We start from the raw sequence: 17,762 nt of genomic DNA on the forward strand, positions 1-17,762 counted from the left end.
TTACCACAAAACTTGGATAAGTGCATTAAGGATTCTGTGAATGTTTCAGCAAAAAATGATCTGGTGGGTTTGGTGAATTCACGAAGATGGCTATGAATGAGAATGAGTACACATGTGAAAATGATGCACGTGTGATGCAAATTAAAAAAAATTGACACATGAAAATATGCCACAGAGTTCCAACAAGTATTTTAAAAACTGAATTTGCACCACCACCCCCCAACTTAAATGAAACATTGTCCTCAATGTTTAAGAATCAAAATTGAATGGGGAGTAACTGAAAATGGTAGAATACACGTGATGAGTGACGTGGGTAGCTCCCTAAACACCAAAGATGGTAATCTGAAATGATGACATGAAACTATCATGCAATCAAAAACAAAGAAAACAACAGCAAACAAAAAGGAAAAGAAAGAAAATAAGAAAAAATAAAAATAAAACAAAGCAAAACAAAATAAATAAAGAAACACATACATTGGTGGTGTGGTCAAGGTTGATAGACTGGATCCACAAGTGGAATGTCTTCCACTTTCGGAACTTGCCTATCAATTAATATTTTAAGGCGTTGACCATTTACTTTAAAGATCCGACCATCGTTAGGATCTTCTATTTCTACCGCCCCATTTACAAAAATATTTTTTACTAGAAATGGGTCAGTCCACCTAAACCGAAGTTTTCCTTTGTGCTTGTGAGATCCAAAATCATATAAGCATATTCGGTCATTAGGTTTAAACCTCTTCCTAAGAATATTTTTATCATGAAACGCTTTCATTTTAACCTTATAGACTTTAGACTTAGGCAAAGATTTCAATTTAACTCTTGGTGCTTTCATACTTACAGGAATCTGTTTTCCACATTTCTTAGGCAACTTCTCAAATTTCTGTTGCCAAACCTGTGTGCCATAATCCTGAGTTTCATAAAAAATAACACAAATATCAATAACATCAGATGAATCACTAACAGATGTATTAAACTCAGAATTCACAAGAGAATATTCAAGGGGATCAAAATCATGAGTTGTGTGAACTCCCTTGTCTATGAGTGCATCAATCATATATGTTTGGTGGCACTCGTCATCTGTTGGTTGCTTCTCAATATGGAAAATGTTGACCTCCATGGTCATGTTTCCAAAAGATAATTTCATCAACCCATTCCTACAATTTATAAGTGCATTAGCCGTAGCAAAGAAAGGTCTACCTAATATGAGAGGAACTTTAGAGTTAGACTCAACAACTAATTGAGTGTCCAAAATTAAGAAATCAACAGGATAATAAAACTTGTCAATTTGGATCAAAACATCCTCAACTATCCCTCTCGGTTTCTTAATTGAACGATCAGCCAACTGAAGCACGACAGAAGTAGGCTTAATTTCACCCAAACCAAGCTGCAAATAAATGGAATAAGGCATCAAATTAACACTAGCTCCTAGATCTAGCAAGGCTTGCCCAAACTCATGATTCCCAATATTACATGCAATGGTTGGACAACCAGGATCCTTGTACTTAGGAGGAATTCGCTGCTCAATTAGAGCACTAACTTGCTCTGTCAGAAATGTTGTCTTCTTAACATGGTGCTTCCTCTTAACTGTATACAAATCTTTAAGAAATTTTGCATAAGTGGAAACTTGTTTAATAACATGCAAAAGAGGAAAGTTAATCTTTACCTGCCTGAGGTTCTCCAAGATTTCATTACTAGGATCCAAAGTTCGCATACCAGATTTTAAAGCTTGAGGAAATGGTACCTTAACTGGACTCTTGATTACCTCGGCATCCTTGGAGAACTCGGTGCTATCATTGCTTTGTTCCTCTTCAACATCCTCTTGCTTATCAGTTGTTGGAATGTGTAAGGACTTACCACTTCTTGTCATAATGGCATTGACTTCTTTTAAATTTTTTTGTGCCATATGCTGAACTTGGGGTACGGATTGAGCTTGAGAAGGAAACTTGCCACGCTCATTCACACTCAAGGAGCTCATTATCTTGGATATATGACTCTTTATCTCTTTGTTTTCTTCAACAACCTGCATAATCAAAGATTCAAATTTTTGATTAGTTTTATTCTGTGCCTCAATAAAAGCATGCAAAGTGTCTTCTAAAGGACTCCTAGAAGATGAAGGTGCATGATATGGTGCAGGATATGATCTAGGGGGTTGTGCAGGCGGCTGGTTTTCAGACTTCCAGCTAAAATTGGGGTGATTACGCCACCCAGGATTGTAGGTATCAGAGAAAGGTGCAACAGGCTTCATGTACATACCTAAGGCATAACATTGTTCCTCATACATCCCTCTCATCTCAGCAAATGTGGAACACTCTTGGGTGAGGTGATCTACCCCACCACACACAAAACATGGTCTAAAAGACTCTGCATGATTAGCCACGTGTGTTGGCTTTAAGTCTTTATTTTTCAACACCTCTAGCTCCCTAGTGAGCATCTCAACCTTAACCTTTAGGTTATCTTCTTCCCTGAGATGGTAAATTCCACCACCATTTAGCTTTCCTACAGGTCGTGACCTATTTGTGCTCTCAGTAGCACTAGGTCCAGTCCAAGTGTGAGCTTTTTCAGCAAGCTCATTGAGGTATTCTATGGCCTCATCTGGATCTTTCTGTAAGAACTCACCATTACACATCATCTCCACAAATTGACGCTCTCTAGGTGTAAGTCCCTCATAAAAATAGCTCACTAAGCGCCAATTCTCATACCCATGGTGAGGACACATACTCAATAGCTCCTTAAATCTCTCCCAAGATTGATACAAAGTCTCACTGTCCTTTTGTACAAAGGTGGAGATTTGCCTTTTTAAAGCATTGGTCTTATGTTGGGGAAAATATTTATTAAAGAAGACCTGAGTCATCTCATTCCATGACCCAATAGATTGTGGTCTCATTGAATATAGCCAACTCTTAGCTCTATCCTTCAAAAAGAAAGGAAAGAACTTAAGTCTCACAATGTCATCAGTTGCATTTTGACTATGAAAAGTCGCAACTACTTCCTCAAACTCCTTAATGTACACATATGGATTTTCATTTTCGAAGCCATAAAAAGTAAGGAGTAATTGTATCATCCCTGTTTTAAAATCCAATTGGCGAGTATTAGCTGGAAACATGATGCATGATGGTGTGGCTGTGCGTGTAGGGTGGAGGTAATCCTGAAGGGTCCTAGTGGGTTGATCTTCATGTTCACTCATTTTCTCAGAATTAGAAGAATTTTCAAACAAATGATCAGAAAAATTAAACTCAGACTCAAACACAGGTCTACAAGCAAACCGACCAAAGGCGTCTCTATACCTGTGCATGCAAGGTAGAGAAAAACGCAACACTAAAAGAAACTACAAAAAGAAAAAGAAAATAAAAAAAAGATGCAGCAAGCTAAAAGAGGGAACGAAGTTACCGCCTTTACAAACTGTTGAAAAGAAAACCTATCTCACAATTCTTCTACCGTCTCCCCGGCAACGGCGCCAAAATTTGATTACGCCCAAAGAATAACGTTGTAGTTGTAGCACAGCTTTGGGGTGTCGATTCCACAGGGAGACAAATTAAAAGAATAGCAAGAGGAACAAAGAAACTAAAGAAAAAATATTAAATAAGTAATAGAGAACAAAGATTAATTTTAAGTGTAAATTCAAGTGAAGCAAAGTGATTAACAGAAAAAGTACTCAAATTTGACAAACAGTAGAGCGTCGGGAATCCCTTGCACAAATCTGGTATTTTAATTATTCTTAATTCATTGGATAACTCAATTAGGAACTCAATTCCCGCAATTCCCAATCGGAAGGTATAGATTTATAAACCAGACTTAAATCAAATGTAACCCTTTGAAAAAACATTCACCACTTTTAAAAAACGTGAATTACTACCCCTATTGATAAAATCCAATGACAACAATATACTCAGGAAGCGATATTGCAGCAAAAAAAACTAAATCAATATAGATAAATAATTGATCCAAACATAATCAAAGAACTAATTCATTCAATAGAAAAAGCATGACTGAATCCATAAACACAATAGATTCTATGATTATTCGGAGAAGAAAACATCAACGATGAATTGAGAATGATAAAACAAAAAAGTTTTAGCAATTGAAAATCAAATACATGAATTAACAATAAATTAGAAATACCATCTAATATGCAAATTCATCCCTAACCCTACTTGAGAATTTAGTTACCCATAAATATAATGGACAACAAAAATCTCCAGAGAAAACTGAAGCGAACGGTGGCCATGGAAGTGATTTTCTCCTCTCTTCAGATCTGCCTCTTGTGCCTCTTCCTCTTCTCCATTTCGTGCTAATGATATGCTTATATAGGGTAAGAAAGAAATCCTAATATCCTCTTGATTTCCGCATAAAAAAATCGCCTAAGTTTTAGGACTTATCTTGGCAGCCATGTACAGCTTTCAGGAGTTCGAATTTGGAAATCCTTATTAGAGACAAAGTTATAGCCCTTTAAGATAGATTTCTAATGCATTAAGAATTGTATCAATCTGATATATGAGTAAAAAGATACAGGCAAAAGATTAAAATATGTCCAGACTATCTCCTAGCGAATTTCGGACTTGGACTTCTTGTGGTTTCATTTTGTGATTTTTTTTCTTTTTCTTTTCTTCCAAATTGCTCTCAAACCCCATGAATGTCCTCCTTTGAATTTGACTGGGCTTGACTTGCTCTTTTATAAACTCTGAAATTAGACATAAAAAAACTACTTAGGAGTATCCCAACGTAAATAGAAATTCAATTTAAGAATACACATTAATTCCTATGATTTCTATTCACATTTTAGCATTTTAGTCCAATAATAGGGTATATAGAGTGCACCTTCACACACTCATCACCAGGCCTACAGTTCAAGAGAGAAATGAACTCTAAAACCAATTTACTCATTGGGTCTCTCACTTTACCTTGCAGTAATATTGCCAAAGACAGTAGGTTAAGTAGCTTTATATGTTGACTTTCGCATGATAGTTCTCCCTTGAAACAAAATAGAAACAAAGTATTTGCACCAAAATCAGGATCATAGGAATTGTTCCATGTATTCTGAGATTTCCAGCTCCAAATATCTTTCCAGCTTGGAACAAATTATAAAGATTGATTGATGGCCATCTCTCCACGGCCTAAATGCAACATACTCGATAGACACTTTAAGATAGGATTTTTACATCGTTCCTACTCTTCACCAAGGGAGGTGATTTATAGCCTAAGCCTTGACTATTGGCTGGGCATTACGCTTAGCCTTTAAGAGCATTGGATTGGCAATTATTCAAATTAAGTGGATGGACCTAGATATGTTACTCAATCGAACTGGTGACCAACATAGGATAGTACCTGCTCGATTCTCCATCACACAAGGCTGTTTCTAAATTAATCGCCAACTGGAGCTGGATTGAGTTGGATCCTCATCAACGAATTAGTATCGACACTAGTGATATCAGAAATTTCGGGGCAAATTTCTCTATTTTCTCATTAATTATTATAATGTATTTCTCTATTTTCTCATTAATTATTATTTTCTCCTAGGATCAGTTTCTAAAGGTTATAACTTGCTCATACTCTGGCAGTATCATATATGGAAAAGGACCCCACGAGAATAAAGTAACATTAACAACATAGGTAATTTCTTTACCACTTGATAATGTGATTTCTCGTCTCTCCTCAATGTTTTAGCATGTTGTTAGAATAGTATTTGTACAAGTAGCAATCTGTGACTATACAAGTTTAGTAATCCAAGTCCATGATCTCAAGCTCTATATATGTACACATTTGCTTCCTAATACATCATACTCACACACTTGACTATGACCTGAAAGGGATATTCCAATAATAGTCTAATTTTACAACTTTTGTAGAACCTTATCTGTTATTTTAAAGGTCCTACCAGTTGTGACCTTGACATGGGCTCTCTCTCTACTTCATACGCAATCAGGAGGCTCTAAGGAAAGTCCAACAACAACTACACCTTCAGGTTGTAAAGGAAAGGCAAGTGTAGGATTTAGAAAAGCAAGAAGAGTTCAAATTTTATCAAACACGTTATGACAGTGATCAACATAATTGTGAGAGAGAGAGAGAGAGACAGAGACAGAGAGAGAGAAGAAAGAAGAGGAGATTCAAGAAAGGCATCATACAATATGTGAAAATTGTATTCAATTATTCAGCCAACCAAATTTTACAAAAAATTCAAAATTACCTCAATTAATAGGGGCCAAGAAGGTTATTTGGTAGGACCTTGTCCTATGACCTGTGGTGGTCCACAATTAAAGGCGACAAAGGGAAGGTTTGTGTGCACCAGATATTTTGTTGATAGAGTTCATGGCAGTTTTTCCCCTCAGCTTGGGGTGAATGCTTTTATACAGCATTTGAGATTTTACAACTAAGAAAAGCCGCACCAAATCGTACAGAGAAACCATGCGTGGTTACTGTGTGCACAGAGGTTAGATCACTCACCCTCAAGGCTGATTGAAACAGCCTTTACGGAAAGATTCCACTCTAATATAAAGAGGAGAAGGTGTCCTAGACATGAGTTTTCTGTATTGATATTCGCACGGCTTCAACATTGACGCCAATTAAGGATGTGAAAACCTACCATATTTTGGGTGTGTCAAATATTCGCCTGGCCATACTTAATTCCGAACAATGAAGGTACATACTACATATGAATTTGGGCATGTTTTGTAAAAATCAAATAACATAAAAATTACACAGGAAAATTTATGGTTTCGGTAAGCTCACCTTCAAGCAGTCGATGGTCTCAGTTTTTCCTCACCTTCAACCTCCATCCCATGCGTATGGAGTGGAAACTACCAAGGGCTGTGGTGTGACCAACAAATGCTGAGGAAGGTATTCTCGCTTGGGGATTTCTTCATTAGAAGCTGAAGGAGGTCGTTGTCAGTGAAAATGCTAGTAGGGTTTGCAGTGCGGTTTTTTGGTGTGACTGGGAAAGTTTACAGTGAAGTTTTTTGGGGTGACTAGGAAAGTCCCACAACGGTTAACCATCCTAAGCTCAAGGACAGTACTCATTTATGTAACTAGTGTTCCTGCCTGAAGGAAATCAATTCGGCTACAATACACTGGGTTATAAAATTTTAGCTTTGAGTTGTATCCGATCTCACCGTTTGGTAATATGGTTTTAGCTGAAATAAAAATTGAAATAAAAAATTCATATCTTATCTCAGTGGCCAAACGGTACCCTAGTCAGTAACTTTTCAATCTATCCGGGATCACTACGTTACAGGTTGTACGTACATAGGTGGTATATAAACTTTAAACTTTTGTATAATTTTGAGGCCCGATATTGTGATTTGATCACGTCAGCCATGAGATAAGAGTTCTTGAGTTGATATAAATGAGAAAGGCTTTTGTATATACTTTCAATGGGTCATGAATTGGTTCCCACCTCCTCCTCTTCCTTATCGACGACGGCCAGTAGTACTTCCCATCTTCCAGATTATCAGATATGGCAATTGTACTGTTAGCAGATCAGAGTTGTACTCCTCGTAAAGTTGATACAATTTTATACTTTTCTTTGCTCGAGTACTGTTACTTTCATAGTTCGGATTTATTAGGGTTCTTCTAGATATTTAGAATATATATAGATAATTTTAAAATAATTTAAATTAAATATTTTATTGAATTTTAAAAAATACGAGAGAAAAATTTGAATAGAAATATTATAAAATTAAGAAATTAGTCTAATATAATTTTTTAATATTATTTTTATTTTAAAATTTTAAAAAAATTGTGTAATTTTTTGTATTAAATTTATAAAAATTATAAAAATTAGATAATAATTAGATCAAACGACAAAGTTAAGATTTAAAATTAAAAATTATTTTGTATTTAAGTAATATTTGAGAAAAAAAAAATAGATAATGTTATAAACTATCTTGAATTGTATGACCACATTTATCTAGTCGTCAAATGCATAGTGCATAGTGCTAGCATAGTACTAGCATAGTGAGTTGGCCGACATATGCATAGTGCATAGTGCTAGCATAGTGAGCTAGCATAGTCCCCTTTGTACGCCTATATATATCGTTGAATTCTTTAAGAAATTCATAAGTTTGATAACAGATCAATAAGAGAATCTCCTCTCATTCGCTCTCAACCTCACATTCGCTCTCTCTCAATCTCTTGAAACTCTCTCATTTTCATTGAGTTTATAATACGTTATCAGCACGAACTCGAGCCACTAGCACGCTGCCTGCCAGTCCGTCTTCTTCAGAAATCAAATACCCACCATCAACGACGAAAAAGATCGTTCACGGTCTGATCTTGTTCCGGTTGAAACCATGAAGATCGACTCTGGGAGTTTCTTCTCTAGAATCCTCCACTGCTACACAATCTTCTTGGGCGTCTTAATCAATGGCCGATCCTCAGAAAATCCATCCAGTTCACGATGTTGAAGCACCAGTAAATGTATCAACAGCTTTATTGGTGCCACGGGGAACGCCCAAATCCAGATCGAAGGCCGCTCGTCGCCCAGCCAGAAGTTACTACGTGTGGGCCTCAACAAAACCACGAGCCGATGTTGATGGTGCTGCTGCTAATACCGATGGGAGAACTCTGTCCCGAAGAGCTCACGGATCTCATTTGCAAAGTAAAAGTAAAAGCAATACATCATCACGTTCCATGCCATTGCAGTTCCAGATCTACAAAGAGGGAGCTATTATAGCACGGAATTGATATCTAGCTTTTCGCTTTTAAAAACTTTTATTTGCACGCTTAGTGGGTTCCTCTCTATAACTCAAACTTGGTATATAGATGTTGAAGATGGAGTTTTCGAACACAGGAAAAATAGAGAAAGACGATGATAAACCCAGAGAGATTCCCCTTACTCAGAGCCTTCATGTTTCTCTTCCTGTTTATGTTTTCCCTCAAAACAGAAGTTGAGGAGGAGTCGGACCTCATTTCCTTCCATAATTCTACCTATTTCAGCGCCAGAAAACTTGCAGGCAACTGCAACGTTTTCCGTGATGGAAACCTTTCTCCTGTGACTTGCCCAGGTTTAATGGGTTAATTTTCTTGGAGAAATAGAGGGGGCAAAATCGGAGACTCTCTTTCTCTTATCCACTCGCATAAATATTTTTCGTTGTTTTTGGCCACTAAGTTTTCTTTCAGAAAGCTATTCACGAGAAACGAAACTTGAAGAGCCTGGTAATAATCCATCCATCACTTGCGATTGTAATTATGAAAATGGCTCAACTTGCCACATCACTCAAATTGAGGCAGCTTGGAATAAACTGAAAGAAGAGGAGGTTTTGACCAAGGAAAATATAGTGGAGCCCATGCGAGATATTAGAAGATTTCTTTTGAAAGCAGAGGGTGTTGGAAAAAGACAACAGTGTGTGCAAAATTGGCTTATTATCTCAAGAAACAGGAGAAGAGTTGCATGCTAGTTGCTGGAGATGACCCCACTTCACCAACCATTTTGTCCTTGTCCAGGGAAGTGGCTTTGGTGCTAGTGCTTAGTGCTATAGCACATCCTACCCGAACGAGATAAGTCCACATTTTATGATAAAACTTTATTTCAATTACCTTACTATCACATTTTGTATTTTATTTTGTAGGTCCATGCATGCAAGTTGGCATTGTGGTTGAGAGAGTGGGTGGGTGTTACTGTAAAGGTATTTGGTGGAAATTAATTGGTAGTTGAGCATGTGAACCAACATCTCTCTCATTTTTTTTGGTTGCTGAGCACATGACAAAAATAGAGCTGTGATCAGATTCAAAGCTTGCAGCTGACCAACTATCTTTATAATAAAATAAAATAAATAAAAATAGATTGGTGGATGCTTATGGGGGATGAATATGATTCACGAGATTTTAGGTTTAAGAAGTAATTACGACTATTATTGTAATAATAGTTGACTGATCTCTTCTTTATAAGAGATAGAGGTAAATTTTTTTTAATGATTAGTTTGACATGTTTGACTAATAATTTTAATTTTTCAGATAGAAGTTATGTATTGTGATCTTTTTCAATCTTACTAATTTTTACAGTGCACGAAAGTTCAGATGATACTGAAGATAGTAATCTTCTATTTCAAGTAAGTTTTTTTTAATATATCATTTGAAATCTTTAAAGTAAGTATTGGTGAATGAAAATTTTCATAATTTACATATCAATTATATCTGTGATTAATTTTACTCACATAGTTCAGATACAAGTTTTATTTATTCTTTTATACTTGTTATAAATTATTGATATGATTTATCTTAGAATGGAAATTGAACATCCTTGAAGGATCATGTACTAAAAGCTCATTATGATTTATGCGCCTGAAGTTGCATAATTGAAATTGTAGAAAGAATATATATTTGAATGAACGTCTCGAATGTGCTCCTGAAGTAGCAATATCGAGTATGCTCCTGAAGTAGAAATATGAAATGCAAACGTTCACAATATATTCTAAATTTATATATGGTCTTTCAATGACTGAGCAAAATAATGAGCTTTTGATAAGAATCATTAATCACTTCTTACTAGATCTACATCATTCCCTGAAGTGAATGATAATGAATTTATATCATTCTATTACCTGAAGTGAAAAGAATGATGCGTTTCATTCAAAGAAACTAAGAGACTGGACGTGATAATGAATATCTTTTCGGCCCAGAAGCTTGTATTGGAAAAGCTGTAAGCTTTCTCTTTGAGATGATATTATACAAATTATTGAATCAAATATTATGATGCATCAAAAGGTGATATGATTCAAAATATTTGTATCTTTTCATGGTTATCTTGATAATCCAAAATCAATTACGATAAGTCGAATGATTTTCATATGGACGTCCATAAAAGAACCAGAAAATTCTTTTACTATAAAGTCTTACCACTAGAAGTGGAAAGAAAAAAATTTGCCAGAAGCAAATGAGATGAAATAATTCGACGTTATCTTGATTATCATATGTGAACCAGAAATTCAGATGATAATTAAATTTTGGATGCAATAAGATAAAAATATCTCATATTCTAGTTGCTAAAATCCGAGCGAGGGTTGAAGTCCCTGTAGGACAATTAAGAAATTCAGCAGTCTAAAGACATGTTTAAAGGCATGTGAGACGTATTGATACAAAAGATAGAGCATCTCAAAAGAGAAAAGCACAAATAATTTGGTGCTCTTGAAGAGGCCATACTCACAGAACAAGCAATAAAGTCCATCCAAATTTTCTGTATAAAATTCTCCTATATAAACTCTTAAAGAGTATAAATCTCCTGAAGAGTGCCTCCTAAAGAGATTTTTCATGAAAATGTCTTCCCTTGAAGAGGGATAGGTACCTGAAAATAACGAGATCTCGTTACATTTCATGAATAATGGAGAAATTATGGATAGAAATAAAATCGTTGTCGACAACGTATTTCCATATGAGATGGCAATTGACATTACCAGAAGTAATGATGAAAGTGAATCAAGAACCGTCGAAGAATACGATGTAAAATATTGTCCAAAATTGAAAGAAACAATTCCTGTAGAATTGATTCACTAGTAAAATATGATGCATCCGGACTTATAGTCCAAACACCTAAAGAGGTGATGCTTGTTGAATATCAATGGGTATTTATAGAAAGGAAATAAAAATATGATATATAAATCACGAGTTAGTTTCTCAATTCCTGCAGAATTGATATCACTCAGTAAAACGTGATAAATATGGACTTGAAGTTCAAACACCTAAAGAGGTGATTTTTGTTAAATATCAGTGGATATTTATATACATGATATAAAAAGCCTGAAGCTTTTAATATGAAAATGTGATATAGAAATTACAAATTAGTTTCTTGAAGAAACAATATTGATATGATTTTAAAGTGGTTGAAATCATATTGAGATTTTTATTAGCTTGAAAGTTACCGAAAGTTTGGATATGCATGATTAACTGCATATTTATATGGATCATTGAATCATGATATATATATAAATCCCTGAAGGATAGAAAATGTCTGAAGCTTCTAATATGAATACATATGGAAATATGTATTCTATCAAGTTTCAAAGATCCTTATATGATTTAAAGCAATCCAAACGTAAATGGAAATAAGCTATTATTGCAGTTTATATATATGATTGAGGCTCCAGAAGAGCTCATGAAACTGCACATATTTGAAATATAAATCTGAAACCCTTGCAGCTTTAAGAGGAAGATGGATGATGTTATTAGTCGTGAAATACCATCTTTTAATACAACTAGTATTTCAGATTCATATTATGGGTTTGATATGAAGTGTGCATTATTAAAGAAGAAATAAAAGGGAGCACACAGAACATCTACCAAAAGATAGAACCACAAATATGAATATTTGTGAAATATTATTTTATTATCTTGAAGCAAGAATTACAGAAATTTGAGGCACTTTGCCTCATTTTTCAAATGCTCTTGTTTTTCAAAAATCTGCATGGCATCCCTATCTAAAGGGTTGAGCAATCGAAAAGAAGATTTAAGTAAGGATTTTAAATTCCTATTCTCTTTCTTTATTGATTCTATCTTCATGTTGGACTCCAGAAGAAGTCGCTGAAGTATAGCAATATTCTCGTGGAGATTGTCAACTTCACAAGTTCTGGATTGCAGTCGCTGAGAAAATGCGACAATGGATGATGAGTATCAGGTACCGAGACTCACAAGCTCATAGATAGCTTCATTATCTGACCTACGAGTCAGATCATTATATTGCATGATAGCACCTATGGTAGAAGCAGGAACAGCTGATGAACGAGGTGCAGAATACCTCATATATTGACCTTGAGAAGATTGCTGAGCCATTGCAGAGAGAGATTGCAGGATAAGAATGCAGAAAGAGATTGCAGAGTAAAAATGTAGTATGATTACAGAAAAATTGAAGAAGATGAGATGCGAATGAAGATGAGCTGAATATCTCTTTTATAGAGAAAATTATGATACAGCATCTCTCGTGAAGCAAGAGAAAAGAGATGAAATATAGCTTCATAGCTCTGCGACGCCTGACAGCACGCCTGACACCTACAGAGGAGTTGAAAATCCGCGGTGCTTGTCTGATCTTAAAAGGCTGGCCACCGTTTTTATTAAAAAATGAGGTTAGCGGTTTAATGTTGATGAATTCTCCACTAACTGTGTTATTTACAAGAACTCCAGAAGAGTACAACTCCAGAAGAGTAGTGATGAGCAGAAATATCCAGTTGTGATTATTTTATTAACATGGATCAAGTCCACAGTTAGTTGGATGTACAGATGCGAGTTATCTTTCATATACACACAAGAAGATCATTGCAATTCATGAGAAGAAAGTTGAAATTGATATCAAGAAGGTACAGTCAAGTAAAAATCTGGCAGATTTATTCACTAAAGCATTACCAACTGCAACATTTAAGAAGATTATACAGAACATTGGAATGTGGAGGTTTGAAGACCTGTTATCATGCACTACCAATTGCAACATTTAAGAAGATTATGCAGAACATTGGAATGCGGAGGTTTAAAGACCTGTTATTATACACTTTTCAGGGGAAGTAATGTCTTGAAGACTTGTGCTGATTTTACTCTTTTTCCTTCGCTAAGGTTTTATCCCACTGGGTTTTCCTTTGCAAGGTTTTAATGAGGCAATCCTAAAGCACTCGGCGATACACATGAATATATACTGTACTCTTTTTCCTTTGCCATTGGTTTTTTTTTTCCCACAGGGTTTTTCCTTGCCAAGGTTTTAACGAGGCATATTCTTTAAATATGGTCATCCAAAGGGGAAGTGTTATAAACTATCTTGAATTGTATGACCACATTTATCTAGTTGTCAAATGCATAGTGCATAGTGCTAGCATAGTACTAGCATAGTGAGTTGGCCGACATATGCATAGTGCATAGTACTAACATAGTGAGCTAGCATAGTCCCCTTTGTACGCCTATATATATCGTTGAATTCTTTAAGAAATTCATAAGTTTGATAACAGATCAATAAGAGAATCTCCTCTCATTCGCTCTCAACCTCACATTCGCTCTCTCTCAATCTCTTGAAACTCTCTCATTTTCATTGAGTTTATAACAGATAATACTTTATTACACAAACAATACATTAGGATATATCTCTTTCCTAATTTTACCTTATTTGTGATTAATCGTTATGAATGTATAGTTAATATATATATATTTTTGAAAAAAATGTCAATAATGAGTAGTGTGTGATAAATAACTAATTTAAAATGTATTACATAATTTGTATATAATATATATTTATAGGTGTGATGACAAGATATATCCTCTTTCAAGATATGTGTGAAGACTGGGTATAACCTCTTCCAAGATATATAGGTGTATTTAAATTTTTGTCGGCAGGTTCAAAATAGAATCCATGTCGGCCAACGTCCATTTCCGTCCTCTCGTTTGTTATTTCAAAGACATTGAGGTAATGCGCCTATGTTCAATATTGCATTCCTTGCATCAGTATCTTAACCACACGTCTCCATCTAAATATGATTATGTGATTTATTATTTTTATTCTTTTATTTAAATATAAATATTTAAACATTAGTCTAAATGAAAAAAATGACAAATTATGTATTGATTAAATGGAAATATGTGATGTAAATTTTGACAACTTTTTCAAAAGCGAAATTTCAAGTTGGTCTCAATTTCCTGTTTACCTTCTCTTTACAAGTAAAAAGTCCCGTGGATCTTGAAATGAGAATTTGCCAAAGAGCAAGATCCTTATATTTATTAAGAAGTCTAATGTAAAATGGTGGGATCAATTTAAGTTTCGCAGAGTAATTTTATAAGCTTAGAAAGAATTCCATCACCAAAACATCTCTCTCCAATTTTGTCTTTTTACAATTTGCTCTTAGTTATTGATATTTTCTCATTGTACCCTCATTGTTCATTGATTCTTCTAGTTGTGGATTTTTTTTTTTCCTTTTGTCAAATTATTTTCTTTTTTATTTAAATACCTGCAGATCAAAGTGTTATTAAGATTCATGTAACTGTCGTTTTGCTTTTTTTTTTTTTTTTTTTCTCATATTTTCTTTTGACTTGGCAAGACTAAAAGTTTCTTGTCTTATAAGTTATAACAATTATCTCTATCTAGAATCCAAAACTTATGTAAACTAGAGGATCTGGGCAAATCTGATCACGCAATGACATAATATTCATGAATATATAGTATTTTGTAGATTTTACTATTTTATGAATAGTATGAGTGACTTGATTTTTCTTCTACATTTTTATTCATTACCTTAACTTCCTTTATATTTAAAAATCTTCAGCTATATAAGAATATGAATTTTGTGCTTATATATATATATATATATATATATGGAAAAAGTTTTGTCAACTTTGGAGATATGTACTTTTAATTATAAGTTCATTGCAATGATTGTGTTTAAAGTCGTGTATGGTGCATGAATCGAACTTAGCATGCATGGAAAATTTTGGTGAAAAACATAATGGTTGATGATAATATTAAATCATATGCATTTTGTAGGATGGATATACACTACAAGAAAAAGGGGTGATATTTGCGATTGAAATTTAGCCGCAAAAAGACATTTTTACTGTAGCTGGTTTTTCTTTTGGGCAAAAGAGGGAAAACGCCAAAAATATATACTATTTTTGCAAATCACTCCGCCTGGTTAAATAAGATTGCATGCAAAAGGTTAAGTAGAGGTGGGTCATAATCGGTATGGATAATTCTAAATAAATGATCGGATTGAAGAGATGGGAATCAAACGTACATGATATAAATGTGACAAACACAAAGGTTGTCGCAACATGCAAAGCAACCTTGGCTACCAAAAGGTGAAGCTAATGTTGGTTCTTCAGAGCAGTTAGTAGGAGGAATTATAGGCAAGTAAGGGAGATGAAAATGCAAGATGGATCCTTTCTTACCACTCCAGAACATGTGCATAATGGAGTTGTGTCCCACTTTCAAAATTTTTTGGAGAATAGGCCGAGAAGTGTATTGCCGAATTTGGATGGCTTGGTTCAAAAGCTAGTGTCTGATAGTGATAATGAAGAGTTATGCCAACTGTAACAGCCTGCTAGAAATTTAACGGTGAAATTTCTATTGGCTTTAGGAATCTCATGAAGACCCGATAAGTTTTCACTAATCTATTACTCGTATAGTTGATGTTATTACTCACTATGGTATCAGAAATATGTTTTTGATTATTGGAGATAGTTAGAAAGTTTTAATAGGACACATGGAAAAATTTTAGCCACCTTAATCTTCCAAGTATAGTACTCTCCACTTTTGGAAAATAGCCTAAGCCGATTTTGTGGATATTATTGGATAAAAATAAAAATAAAAAGAAATATCTTGAGGTAATTTTCGTGAATATTATTGGGTAAAAATATTTTGAGTTAATTTTTATAGATATTATTAGATAAAAATATCTTAAGTTGATTTTTGTAGATATTATTGGATAGAATATTATGAGATAATCTTTTATAGATATTTTGGGTAGGAGAAAACTACACTCAACTCTCAACTCCAGCCTTATCATCTTCCTTATCTCGTCCATAAGTATCTCCAGCCATCACTTACAAATTTATCTTCATTTACACGTTCCTTTAAAAGAATATCAAATACTTTCTCTCGGACAGCTTTTAGGAGTTCTTTTGCACGCCCATTTCGAAGCTTTTGTAAGTGTTTTATCAAAAAGTCTCCTTCATATAAGTTGTTCCTTTTTTAGTCTAGTTTACATAGATATCTTATTTGTCCCATTTGAAGATCATTTGGTTAGTCAAATATTATATAAACTATAGAAAGGTCATTCTAGGAGATAAACTGGAGAATATGTTATAGTTTGGAGTTTTTGACCAAGCTAATAGATAGATATTGGTTCAAAATTTTTATGGAGTATTGTTAACATGTATATATGACTATTGGTTGAGGATTTTTGAATGATTAAAGGTTTTGATGAAAGATTTTTTTAAATTTAGAAACTTAGAAACTGGAAGAAGAAAAACAGTTTCTGTTTTGAGAAAGTTTAACTCTTTGGTGGTCTAAACCTATTCTAATGACTTTGATAATTTTATTGGAGAATCCTAAGCATCTTATATACATTTTATATTATTATTTTGAAGATATTTGATGTTAGTTTCAAAGATATGAAATTTTTATGCAAAGAGATATTCAGATAAGCTAAAGTGTGGATATTCTTGGCTAAATTTATGTTTTGGTTAATTTCTAACCATATGATCATGAATTAGAAGCTTATATATGTTTTAGGACATCTTTTTAAACCATGTGATGGTTTGGTTTGAAGATCATATATTTATAAGTCATAGATCAAGAGATTTATCAAAACTAGTTGAGGAAAAAGTTTCTGTTTTTGGACTAAGTGTAAAACAAAAAAAAAAACTCCAAATGTTATTTTGTGATTTTGGTGACTTTAGTTTGATGATTTAAAGCATGGTTGATGTTAGGATGATATTATGAATATGTTAGAAGTAAGATTTGATTTTTGAAATTCTCAGAGATGTTTTGATTTAAGGTCAAAACTTGTGATTCAAGTGCTTGGATCTTTTTACAAAAACGTTTGGTGTTGATTATTAGCTTTTTCTAAATGGATGTTTTAAGTATGGTTTTGAACTTAGGATTGGAAGATGTTTGTTGCAAAATTTTGGTTTAAGCATGAGTTTTGAAGTTGGAAGGAATTGCAACAAAAATCAAGAGAAATGACCTATGGATGTTTCGGCCATAGTGTGTTTTCCATAGTTGTGTTTTGTTTTAAATTTTTCTGAGTTGATATTTAAGTTTAGGACAAAATTTATATGAGAAATGTAAATTTTAGAAACTTTTGGAGTTA

The 17,762-nt window shown here is 34.1% G+C and overlaps 1 non-coding gene across 1 annotated transcript; it reads left to right on the forward strand.

Annotated features, from left to right (window-relative positions):
* The first annotated feature begins 2,696 nt into the window (after positions 1 to 2,696).
* On the forward strand, positions 2,697 to 2,804 carry LOC122280192. Its single transcript, XR_006229779.1, has one exon. It is a non-coding gene; the product is annotated as a small nucleolar RNA R71 (small nucleolar RNA).
* The last annotated feature ends 14,958 nt before the right edge of the window (positions 2,805 to 17,762 follow it).

The sequence above is a fragment of the Carya illinoinensis genome, chromosome 10 (genome assembly GCF_018687715.1).
Source record: "Carya illinoinensis cultivar Pawnee chromosome 10, C.illinoinensisPawnee_v1, whole genome shotgun sequence".
Classification (NCBI taxonomy): domain Eukaryota; kingdom Viridiplantae; phylum Streptophyta; class Magnoliopsida; order Fagales; family Juglandaceae; genus Carya; species Carya illinoinensis.